The sequence below is a fragment of the Lactuca saligna genome, chromosome 3 (assembly GCF_052625555.1).
Source record: "Lactuca saligna cultivar CGN05327 chromosome 3, ASM5262555v1, whole genome shotgun sequence".
NCBI lineage: Eukaryota > Viridiplantae > Streptophyta > Magnoliopsida > Asterales > Asteraceae > Lactuca > Lactuca saligna.
The window spans coordinates 178,402,423-178,412,481 of record NC_136419.1 but is presented as its reverse complement, the minus strand read 5'-3'; the positions used below and the strand labels follow the sequence as shown (position 1 = coordinate 178,412,481).

General features: G+C 35.0%; 1 long non-coding RNA gene across 1 annotated transcript; it reads right to left on the bottom strand.

Annotated features, from left to right (window-relative positions):
- Positions 1-693: 693 nt before the first annotated feature.
- LOC145037533 (uncharacterized) lies at positions 694-2,213 on the bottom strand. The gene is made up of 3 exons (XR_013678891.1): positions 1,896-2,213; positions 1,355-1,635; positions 694-1,216 (listed from the first exon to the last, which is right to left on the bottom strand). It is a non-coding gene; the product is annotated as an uncharacterized LOC145037533 (long non-coding RNA).
- Positions 2,214-10,059: the final 7,846 nt, after the last annotated feature.

Sequence of the window (10,059 nt, the reverse complement as noted above, 5' to 3'; positions counted from 1 at the left end):
GGGAAAAATACATACTTTTACAAACAAACAAACTGAACATTAGGTCTTGGTAGAAGACTACAGTTTAGTAGAAAATATGAGATTTTCTAGGAAGATACGAACATTTTACAAACGGTTTACAAACATTTATAACAAACATTTTACTACAAGTAAACACTCATAACTGTACTACAAACATTTACAAACTTATACATTCAAACACTCACAAACATTTTCATACAAATAATAACACTAAAATGCTTATGAACTCACCAGCTTTAAAGCTGATAAACTCTTTCAAAATAACTTGTATTCTCAGGTCATCAGTAGACAGGTACCGATGCTATGTTTTGAGAAAGATGGAGCCCGTTCAAGACTCATCTCTTATCATGATTTACATTTTTGGTGTCTTATAAACTTCACAGAACACACTTGTATTAAATTATATTATTAATGCAATGGATGATGTTATTGTTTGTTTACTACTATGCTTTGTTGTGATACTGTACATGACATCTTCAGCCCCAGAACATTTCCGCCATTCCGGTTTTGGGGTGTCACAATTTAATACTGCTAAAATCACATAAAATTCACTTTGGAGTAAAAAACAAGAATCACGAGAAATAACAATGTATTTTCTTTTCACATATAATAGAAACATACTCACATTTTGCTATTACGGGTAAAGAAATGTATGTAGATTGCTACTATGGGTAAAAAAAGGCAAGTAGATTGTCCACATCGATTAAAAAAAGTTAAAGTACATTGCTATTTCTTGCAATAATACCTCAAGCAAGTTTTCAGTTTTTTCCAATCGCTTAACTAAACCAGCTTGACGACAGATTTGAGCAACAATCTCATTGTGAGGAAGACAAACAACACAAAACAAAGGAATCTTTTTTCCTCTACCAATTGAATTCATCACATCAATTGTGGAGATACTAGTCAGGATCATTTCTTCTGGATATGTTCTCTCACTAGGATTGATAGAACTTCCTGAAATAATAATAACTACTTGCTAATAATAATGCAAGTCCAACAACAACTAATCTTCTACACCTCAATTATGCTGGATAATTTATGGACTAAAATATCAACAATCATCTAATCTTGATTTGCAAATCAGCAAGCAAAGCCGCAGCCAATTGATTATCATGGTCTGAACAATAGTTTTTTATATCTGCCTGAGGCTTTATAAAAACTTGAAAATCATCATTGTACCCAAGTAATTATCAACCTGAAAATGAAAGCAATTTAATTATTCACCAAAGTTAAAATCAAAAGATTAGAAACAAGATCACCATATAAATAGTCGAGCCATTTTTGATTTTATTTATTACCTGTTTGAATTGACACCAATAAAAAATTCACTTACATCAGATTTAGATTTAAGCACTGGCTGGAGTATATCAGCAACATCATGAATTTGATACATCACTATCGATTTTCTGTTGCTTTCACCAGAATTACGTAGATGAATAGTATCAAAAGTATCTCCATCTAAACGTCACTGTCGTCATCGCCCACTGCTTCATGAAGAGAAAGAACATCGATCAGGAATGTGATCGGAAGTTCATTCACCTTCGACTTTCTTGAAAAATTAATCTAAATTCCTAAAAATTACTAAAAAAATCGTAAATGATCCCACTCTTTAATCTACAACAAAAAATTTACAATTCATATAATCATTCATAGAAACGTATTTTTAAATCACAAATCAACAATCGACATGATATGAAAAAGTCAGCAGGAAACCGTTTCAAAGCAACAAAAATGTAAATCACAAATCAACAATCGACATGATATGTAAAATCAACAGGAAACCGATTGAAAGCAACAGAAAATCGATTTGAGAAGTTATCAGAGACTGAAAATTTCGATCAAAAGTGTCGGAAATCGATTTGATTGTAACTTACCTGGTTCGTTCTGAATGAAGACAAACTTCCAGATCGTGCATGCGATTTTAATCGCCAGTGTCTTAACAATCTATGAAGTGGTGTTTGTAGACAACGATTGTAGGGGGGAATTGGTGGTGATTGTGGCGTAAATCGGTACTGACTGAGGTTAACAATCGATCCATAGTGAGTACGTCCAATTCGATCCTCAGTGTGGTGTTGAAAGTGGTGGAAGTCGACATCAGAGACATTCGTCGGATGGAGGCGAAGACTGGAGAGGGGAGGCGTGAAGAAGATGAGATAAGAGAGAGAAAGAAGATGTAAGAGGAGAGAGAGGTTCAGTTAAAATTAATTATAATTAGTTAATAAATTGAAATATTGATATGTTTTATGTCCATTATGCCCTTGTGATCTTTTTCAAAAAATCTAATATACAATTAAGATTAGCGATAATTACACTTATATCATCATCAATCTAATCTGTCCAAAAAATTGATCAAACGTTTCACTTTTAGTTCCCGGGTTCTCGGAAAATTTTGAATTCTCTCTTTATATATATATATATATATATATATATATATATATATATATATATGCTAAGTTAATTTCCCCCTTTAACGAAAAAATTAGTAGTCCTATTAATATGCTATTCCTCAATCCTCAATTTATGGATATCATATTTCAAATCTTCCTATTATAATAAACCTACATTAAAAGTCACATAAAGTCAATATGAATTTTCGGATTTCGTATTCTATACAAATTTAGCACTAAAATGTAATCACCTTAAAGATAAAGGAATCTCCGGAAAAGTTCCAATATTTTACCCTAATTTACAAAAAGTTCCAAACTAAAATTTGTTTATGAAAAAGTCTCAATTACCGGAAAAAATGACGATTTGGTCCTATTTTCCAGGTTACCGGTTTCATTACTTACTCGGTTTTAATAAAATCTCATTATTTCACCATAATTTACAAAAAGTCCCAAATTATAGTAAAATAATGAGACTTTAATGAAAATTATAGTAAAATAATGGAACTTTAATGAAACCGAGTAAGTATTGAAACAGATAAACCGGAAAAATGTCAAATCGTCATTTTTTCCAGTAATCGGGACTTTTTCATAAACAAATTTTAGTTTGGGATTTTTTCGTAAATTAGGATGAAATATTAGGACTTTTCCGAAGATTTTCCTAAAGATAACGCAACATCTTACCTTAAATTTTCGGATTTCATATTTCAAATCTTCATATTCCAATAAACATGCATTAAAAATCATATAAAATTAGGAATAAATTTTCAATTATATTTCGTGTGTGTATATATATATATATATACACACACACACACACACACACACACACACACAAATTTAGCACTAAAAATGTAATCACCTTAAAAGATAACGGAACATCTTACCTTAAATTTCGTAAACATCACAATCCTTTCAGTTATTGAATTATATATTCACCGGTTACTTAGATATATGGTATTCTGCTTCGTATTCTTTCTGTTTCGATTGCATCTCAGAATTTCTACTTCATCAAAGTTCAACGCATAATGTTAGTCTTTATTCTATCGTTCATATTTCTACATTTATTTGCTTCTCCTTCATCTTTTTCATGGTTTGTGTTTGATATCGAACCTTCATTCTTATAAAATCTGCTATAAATAATTAGTGGAATTAGCATTAATCTTTCAAAACAATTTCAAGTCTTTCATTGCAAGTTCTACAAATCAAAGACACATTAATACTTATGAATTCATCAGCTTTTTGGCTGATACTCGCTTTCAAAATAACTTGTATTCTCAGGTTACAAATAGACAGGTACGACGACCCGGTTTTGTGAAGACGGAGCAGTTCAGACTCGTCTTATATTTTGATGATTCATTATGTTGTGTTACTTTATGAAAGAACACACTTGTAATTAAAATTATACTATTAATGCAATGGATGATGTTATTGCTTGTTTACTACTTTGCGTTGTTGTGATACATTACATGACGTCCTCCGCCCTAGAACGTTTCTGCCGTTTTGGTTTTAGGGTGTGACAGATTGGTATCAGAGCGTTGTTTATAGTGAATTAAGTATATCAACCCATAAAAGATATACTAACTATAAATACTTTGGGATTAAAAAAAACACTCTGTCTAAGAGTTTATACTTTTAAATGATAAAATATTTAACAAATTATACATGCCTGCATTCATGCTAAAATCAGTGTCACAACGATAAGAACAAAAGTATTACGATTGTTGAATATCACAAGTAAGCCTGGGGATGTATGGTCAGTCTTGGGAGTGGCATAGCCTGATCAACTATGCTGGTCCGAGGAGTGATTAGCATATACCCAAGAATGGTTGTGATATGGCAACAAGTCTAAAAACTTGCCAACATTACCACAATGAGAACATTATAACAGAACCTAAGTCTAAAATACCATAGGGGTGTTTTGTGTTACTATGATTACTTACTTGAGAACTAAAAAGGATATTCATTACTAAGTTGATAGTTGCTAAGTGGATACACTAAGGCTATATGTAACTAGGATGTTATAGACTTAGAATCTGTGAAATTTTTGCTTTACCCCTATTCCTTATGAATTTGGAGTTAAGGTCACTTATTCAAAGGCCTATCCTGTGTTGATTACATATGACTGGTATGCACTTTACATATAGCGATGTAACTAATGAAGATTTTCTAATAATTATCTAGATAATTCGTCTAATAATTATTTCCTTACCCCAATTCTCGCGTAGATAACATGGCTGGACTCCATCCCCACGACAACCCGTACCTTCCGAACGAAGTCATTGTTGGATGGTTTGGAGAAGAACCAGAGAATGATCATCTGATTCCTTTGAATGATCACCACGCTGAAGACCTCGCGGATGATGACAACTCTGAACCCGAAGTTGAGAACCTACCCCAGGTAGCTCCCATTTCAAATCCTAACCCTCGTCCAACTTTTCATGGCCCGACGCCTCCCTGGGTAGAATGCTTGGAAACATGGAGCCAAGGACAAGATCAGCCCATGCCATTTAATGGTGACCGAAGCTTATATGACCTGAGCAATGGGGGCTCAGCAGACAGAATCTTACCAATCTTGGTCCGTAGAATGGCCCGAAATGAGATTCAAGGCAGGACAACCCTACATCAGATCACCGAAGTTGTCACCAATGCAAGAATGTATACCCTTCGCACCACTCGTCTAGAAGATGCTCGTAAGAGATTTGAAAGAGACCATGAAACTCTGCTTCAAGAACTGGCTGAATCACGAGCCGAAGTCATAGAACTTCAAGTACGCCAGAGGGTGTATGAAAGACACTTGCTTGATATGGAACGTCAACTGGCTGAGCTAAGAGTTCACCAGAGGAATGATCGTCACCAGTAGGAGATACTTTACATTCCTTCTTGTTTTAAAGAACTGTGTTCCTGTCTATGTCCTATGTGGCATTTTCTATGGAACTGCCATGTACTGTAAGTACTTTTAGTTAGGCCTTATGCGGCCAAAAAGTTTGCTACTCCGGATATCATGTAAGACCTTCTATAAGGTCAAATTTTTCCTAAACTTATTACATCTTAAACATCGATGATATTGACAGTCGGCTAACTTCCGTGTCACACTTTTGTTCAAATACTCTCATCATACCTTCATTGGAGTCTCTCTGAAACTTGCTTTAGTCAAGTCTTTGGACTATAGTAATTTAACTCCAGAATCATTCTCAAGCCTCTTTCAAGGGTTGGATCATGTTATTCACCAACCAATGATGCCTCGGCTTGAACGACAAACGTCTTGAGACCATTGTACGAACTTACTTCCACTCTTTGCTAGGACTGCATCATAGGGATGTAGGTCGAACCCACGAGAACATGCTTCTATTCTTTACATGAACGATCGAACTACGTATAGGTTCAATCATACTCGCTCACAAATTCATTTTCTTTCCGTGTAACAGAATCATGTCGCCGAAGAAAAACGATCAACCCATCAACCAAACATCAACTCTTTAGATTGATGTGGCTACCTTTCAAGCTGCAGTCTCGGCTGCCGTGTTAGCTATGCTGACCCACCTTAACGCTAACAACGCGAATGTTAGCGGGATTGTTAACAACAATTCCAATCCAGGTGACAATCAAGTACCTCAACGAACAACAAACTACCACGATACCCCGAGTTCCAAAACCAAGAGTAACAAACGGAAGTTTTGCGCTAAAACTAAGGACAAATCACTTTGAGGGGCTAACAAAAAACAACCACTGGTAACGAACTTCACAGCTACGACATCTGTACCTCATTCTACCATTCCTTCTGGTATCCCGATTGTCCCTACACCAGCCATGTAATATACCGGAAACCTACCGAAATGCTATGAGTGTAGCTTTCATCATTTGGGTAGTTGTCGTCTGTTACACTCCTTTAAGTGCAACAAGGATGGACATACTACCAGCTGGTGCAGGACCCGGATCCAACACATTACTTCAACCACCAATGTCCAAACCTCTCGGATATGCCATCTATGTGGCGTCACGGGACACTTCAAGAGGGACTGCCCAGCAGGGAAGAACGACGGCGAATCCGGAGGATTTTGACCTCAGAATGGAAAGAGGCAACGAATGACCCCACTATAATATAGGTTCCCTTCCAATTATCAGTATTTTGTATGCTTTTAAAACATATTTAAAGTTAGTGCAACTCGAGTCTTATCTTTTGCGAGATCCCGTCAGTTAAGGGACCCTCATGCTGCGTATACTTGCCTTTTGTAGTATACCTTGTTCGTAGCGATAGTCTTGTTGTAAATCTAAAGTACTGTAACTCTATTAAAGGTTGCACTATGGTGTTCTGTATGTAACGCCTTATGTTCAAATCTAATGTCTTTAGTTTCCATATGATTCCGACATTTTCGTGCAATTTGAGTCAATTCGAGCTTCACAATATCAATTTCGTGCATACATCTCTTTCTCCGAAATCGTCTTTCTAGCAAAACCATCATTTCAGAGCTCCGAAGTAGTCGTGCCAGAAGTACCTCATCTTCAGAGACCTCAACAGGACTTCCATTAGAAATCATTACTCTCTGCCCCGCATAGATGAATCAGTTGACCAACCGCAAGGAACGATGTACCTTTCCGAAATGGACCCGAGATCCGAATATCGCTAGTTTCGAGTGTTAGCAAAGGATCTACCGAGGACTACCTTCCGAACTCGATGTAGAAACTGTGAGTCCGTAGTGATACCCCTCAGATAGGACCAATACGCCCGTAGTATTCGTGAGCTTAATGAATAGGGTACACCATTCTTACTTGGATCAGTTCGTCATTCTCTTTGTAAATGACTTACTTATCTACTCCAGTAGTAAGAAGGAAATCATAAAGAGCATCTACAACAAGCCATGGAAACAAGGCGATTAGAGAAGCTTTGCACGAAGTTCTCTAAACACGAGTTTTGAAATTGAAGAGTCAAATTCCAAAGACACACTGTTAGTGATGTGGAAATCCTTGAGTACTCTATCAATTTATCAAAACCGTTGAGAATTTGTCGGTACTGAGGACGTTGACAGAATTTTGCCAAAATCTAGGTCTTGCATGCCTACTATCGTAGTTCATTTAAAACTCCCCGTGAATTATAGAACCCCTTACGACTTTGACTCAGAAGGGAGCGATCCTTGACTAAGAAGAGAAGCAAGAGGGAGAAACTTTGGAATCCCAAGTGAGACAAAATCCTTTTGGAAGCCTCACCCTGGGAAGGCTTGATACGCTTCAGAAAAACGTGGAGAGCTAAATCAAGAAGACGAGTCATACTTCGTTTCAAAATCTAGTTTTAGGATTATACTCTAGTTAATCCAAGTTGTACCTTGAGTAACATGTTCTATGTAGGTTTACAACAACTCATGAAATGTGGAGTAGAAATGTCCTCTTACTCTTGCACATTTGAAATTAGTATTTGTGATGTTTTGGTTTAAAAAAAAGACCAACTAAGACCAATTATATGAAGTGTTATTTTGATACGAATATGCACTAACTCTTGAATATTTGTTTGTCAAGAAATGTTCGTTGACAGAGAATCTTATATGTCAAGAGGTTAGTGGGATTCTTGTTGAACTTGAAAAGTTTCAGTATGACAATCGAGAATAAATCTATTAGTAATCACTAACACATAACCTAATCTTGATAACCTATCATGTTGACATATTATTGTTTCTGTGCTAATTCCAGTTAAGTGGACCATGCATATGAGTTCTATGAGTTGTTATTTGATTGCATAAGGCAAAGCACCTTGATCAGTGAAAGTACATTGAGCTGTATGGGTGAGCTACTCAATACCTTGGAAGCACTAGTAGGCCCTTATGCTACCGGATGGCAAGAAATTAAAATTAAGCAAGTTCACTCCATATGAGTTTGAATTTGTTATAAACCTTGTCTTATGATAATGGTTGGAAATGAAAATTTCACATGGATAAGAATACATACACCATAAAATCTAAGTGACAAGAGGGTTCTCACTACTTCATGAAAATGATAGTGAGGAAACGCTTTCACTAGTATATTTTAAATGATTGATTCACATCATTAGAGTTAGCGGTTATGATAATTGCGTTCTCAAATTCAAGTATGATTACGACATCCCTTTTAATAGTTCGAATTGTGAGAAATTGAAAATAGTTTGAACATCCAGGACTTATTGTTGTAATTTCTGAAAGGGTTTAAACACGCACATATGCTATTTAGTGAAAGGTGTATGAGCTAGAGAAGTCTAGATAAAGACTTAGCGAAGCACCATGTATTAGAAATATGAACTTTCTTAAGAAAGTCAATAGGTATTGATTTCTAAAAGTCCAATTGATTTTTGGATACATGTGAAAGCTAGTGGGAGCATGATTGTTACGCTGGTAAGAACACAATTGTTATGCTATTAATAGTGTGGTTATTATGCTAAGTGTTGCAAGTTAGCAATTCTATTTATAGGGAACAAAGTTCTAAATTTGTAAAGTTGCATAATATGGAAATTATTTTTCTATAGGAATTTATACTTCATTTCGAATCTAAAAGTTTAGATTGAAATTTTAATAGAACTTAGTCATGAATGTATATAAATGTCATGTTGGAATGTTTCAACATAGGAAATTCTATATATGAAAATATTCTAGAAAGAGACTGATCAAGTATCATGTCTTTATCTAAGACATTATGAATCGTATCCCATATACTTTGGGTATAGGATCAATTGCATATGGTATAATATTCACTCGTTCTGATTTTCTAAATACCTATGGCGTTAAAAGGGAAATGGACTGAACCAGATATGACTAAAGTTGTTAAACAACTATCAATGACAATATGAGGTTTACCAAAGATTGGTTGCTTGTGAACAGTTCAAAGTACATTATTAATTTGGATGGACCATATTGACATGTTCTGAATAGAGGTAACTATTGTTCAGAATTGATAGTCATATCAAAATATGGAAATGCTTCCATTATGGGAGTTGGATATTGAGATACATGTGCGATTTAGAAAATTTAATGGAAGTAGGATGTTCAAGGAATGCTCTTTGAATGTCATACTTCATTTCCATGGAATTGTTTTGTAATCAATCTCCAATGGAATGTTTTGTAATATCATCGACAAAGTCTATGTGAGATTGGTGTATTGACATTACAAAAGGATCATTGCATGAAAGGTTAGACTCTAACACATTCTTTTAGTGGCAAGAATTTTGCTATTCTTACACTTGTAATAAGGATTTGAAATTGTGAAATTAGCATCATTGGAGATGTGTTCAATTGATCTGTTTCACAAAGGAAGGAACATAGATAAACATAGTATGCGTGTTTTATGCATGGCATGACTAATGTTATAATTCAAGTATTAAGTTGATTGTTCAAAACATTATACAATGAATAAGGTCTAATTAATATGGTGTTTAAATAATAAGTGTTTTATTTATATTCAAAATTTTTGAGACTATATTGGATTAGGTTATTAGTGTATTTCACTTCGCATGTTTTACTTCCCAAATAATAATATTATTCAAACATCCACAGTCGATTATACTTTTCAAAGTAAGTGGTGAAGTAAGACTGTCATGAATCCGACTGTAGATTGTCTAAGAGCTTAGACATATCACAAGTTTGTTGCAATGTTCATGAGTACTCCAGAAATAGGAATTGAGTATTGGATAAACCCA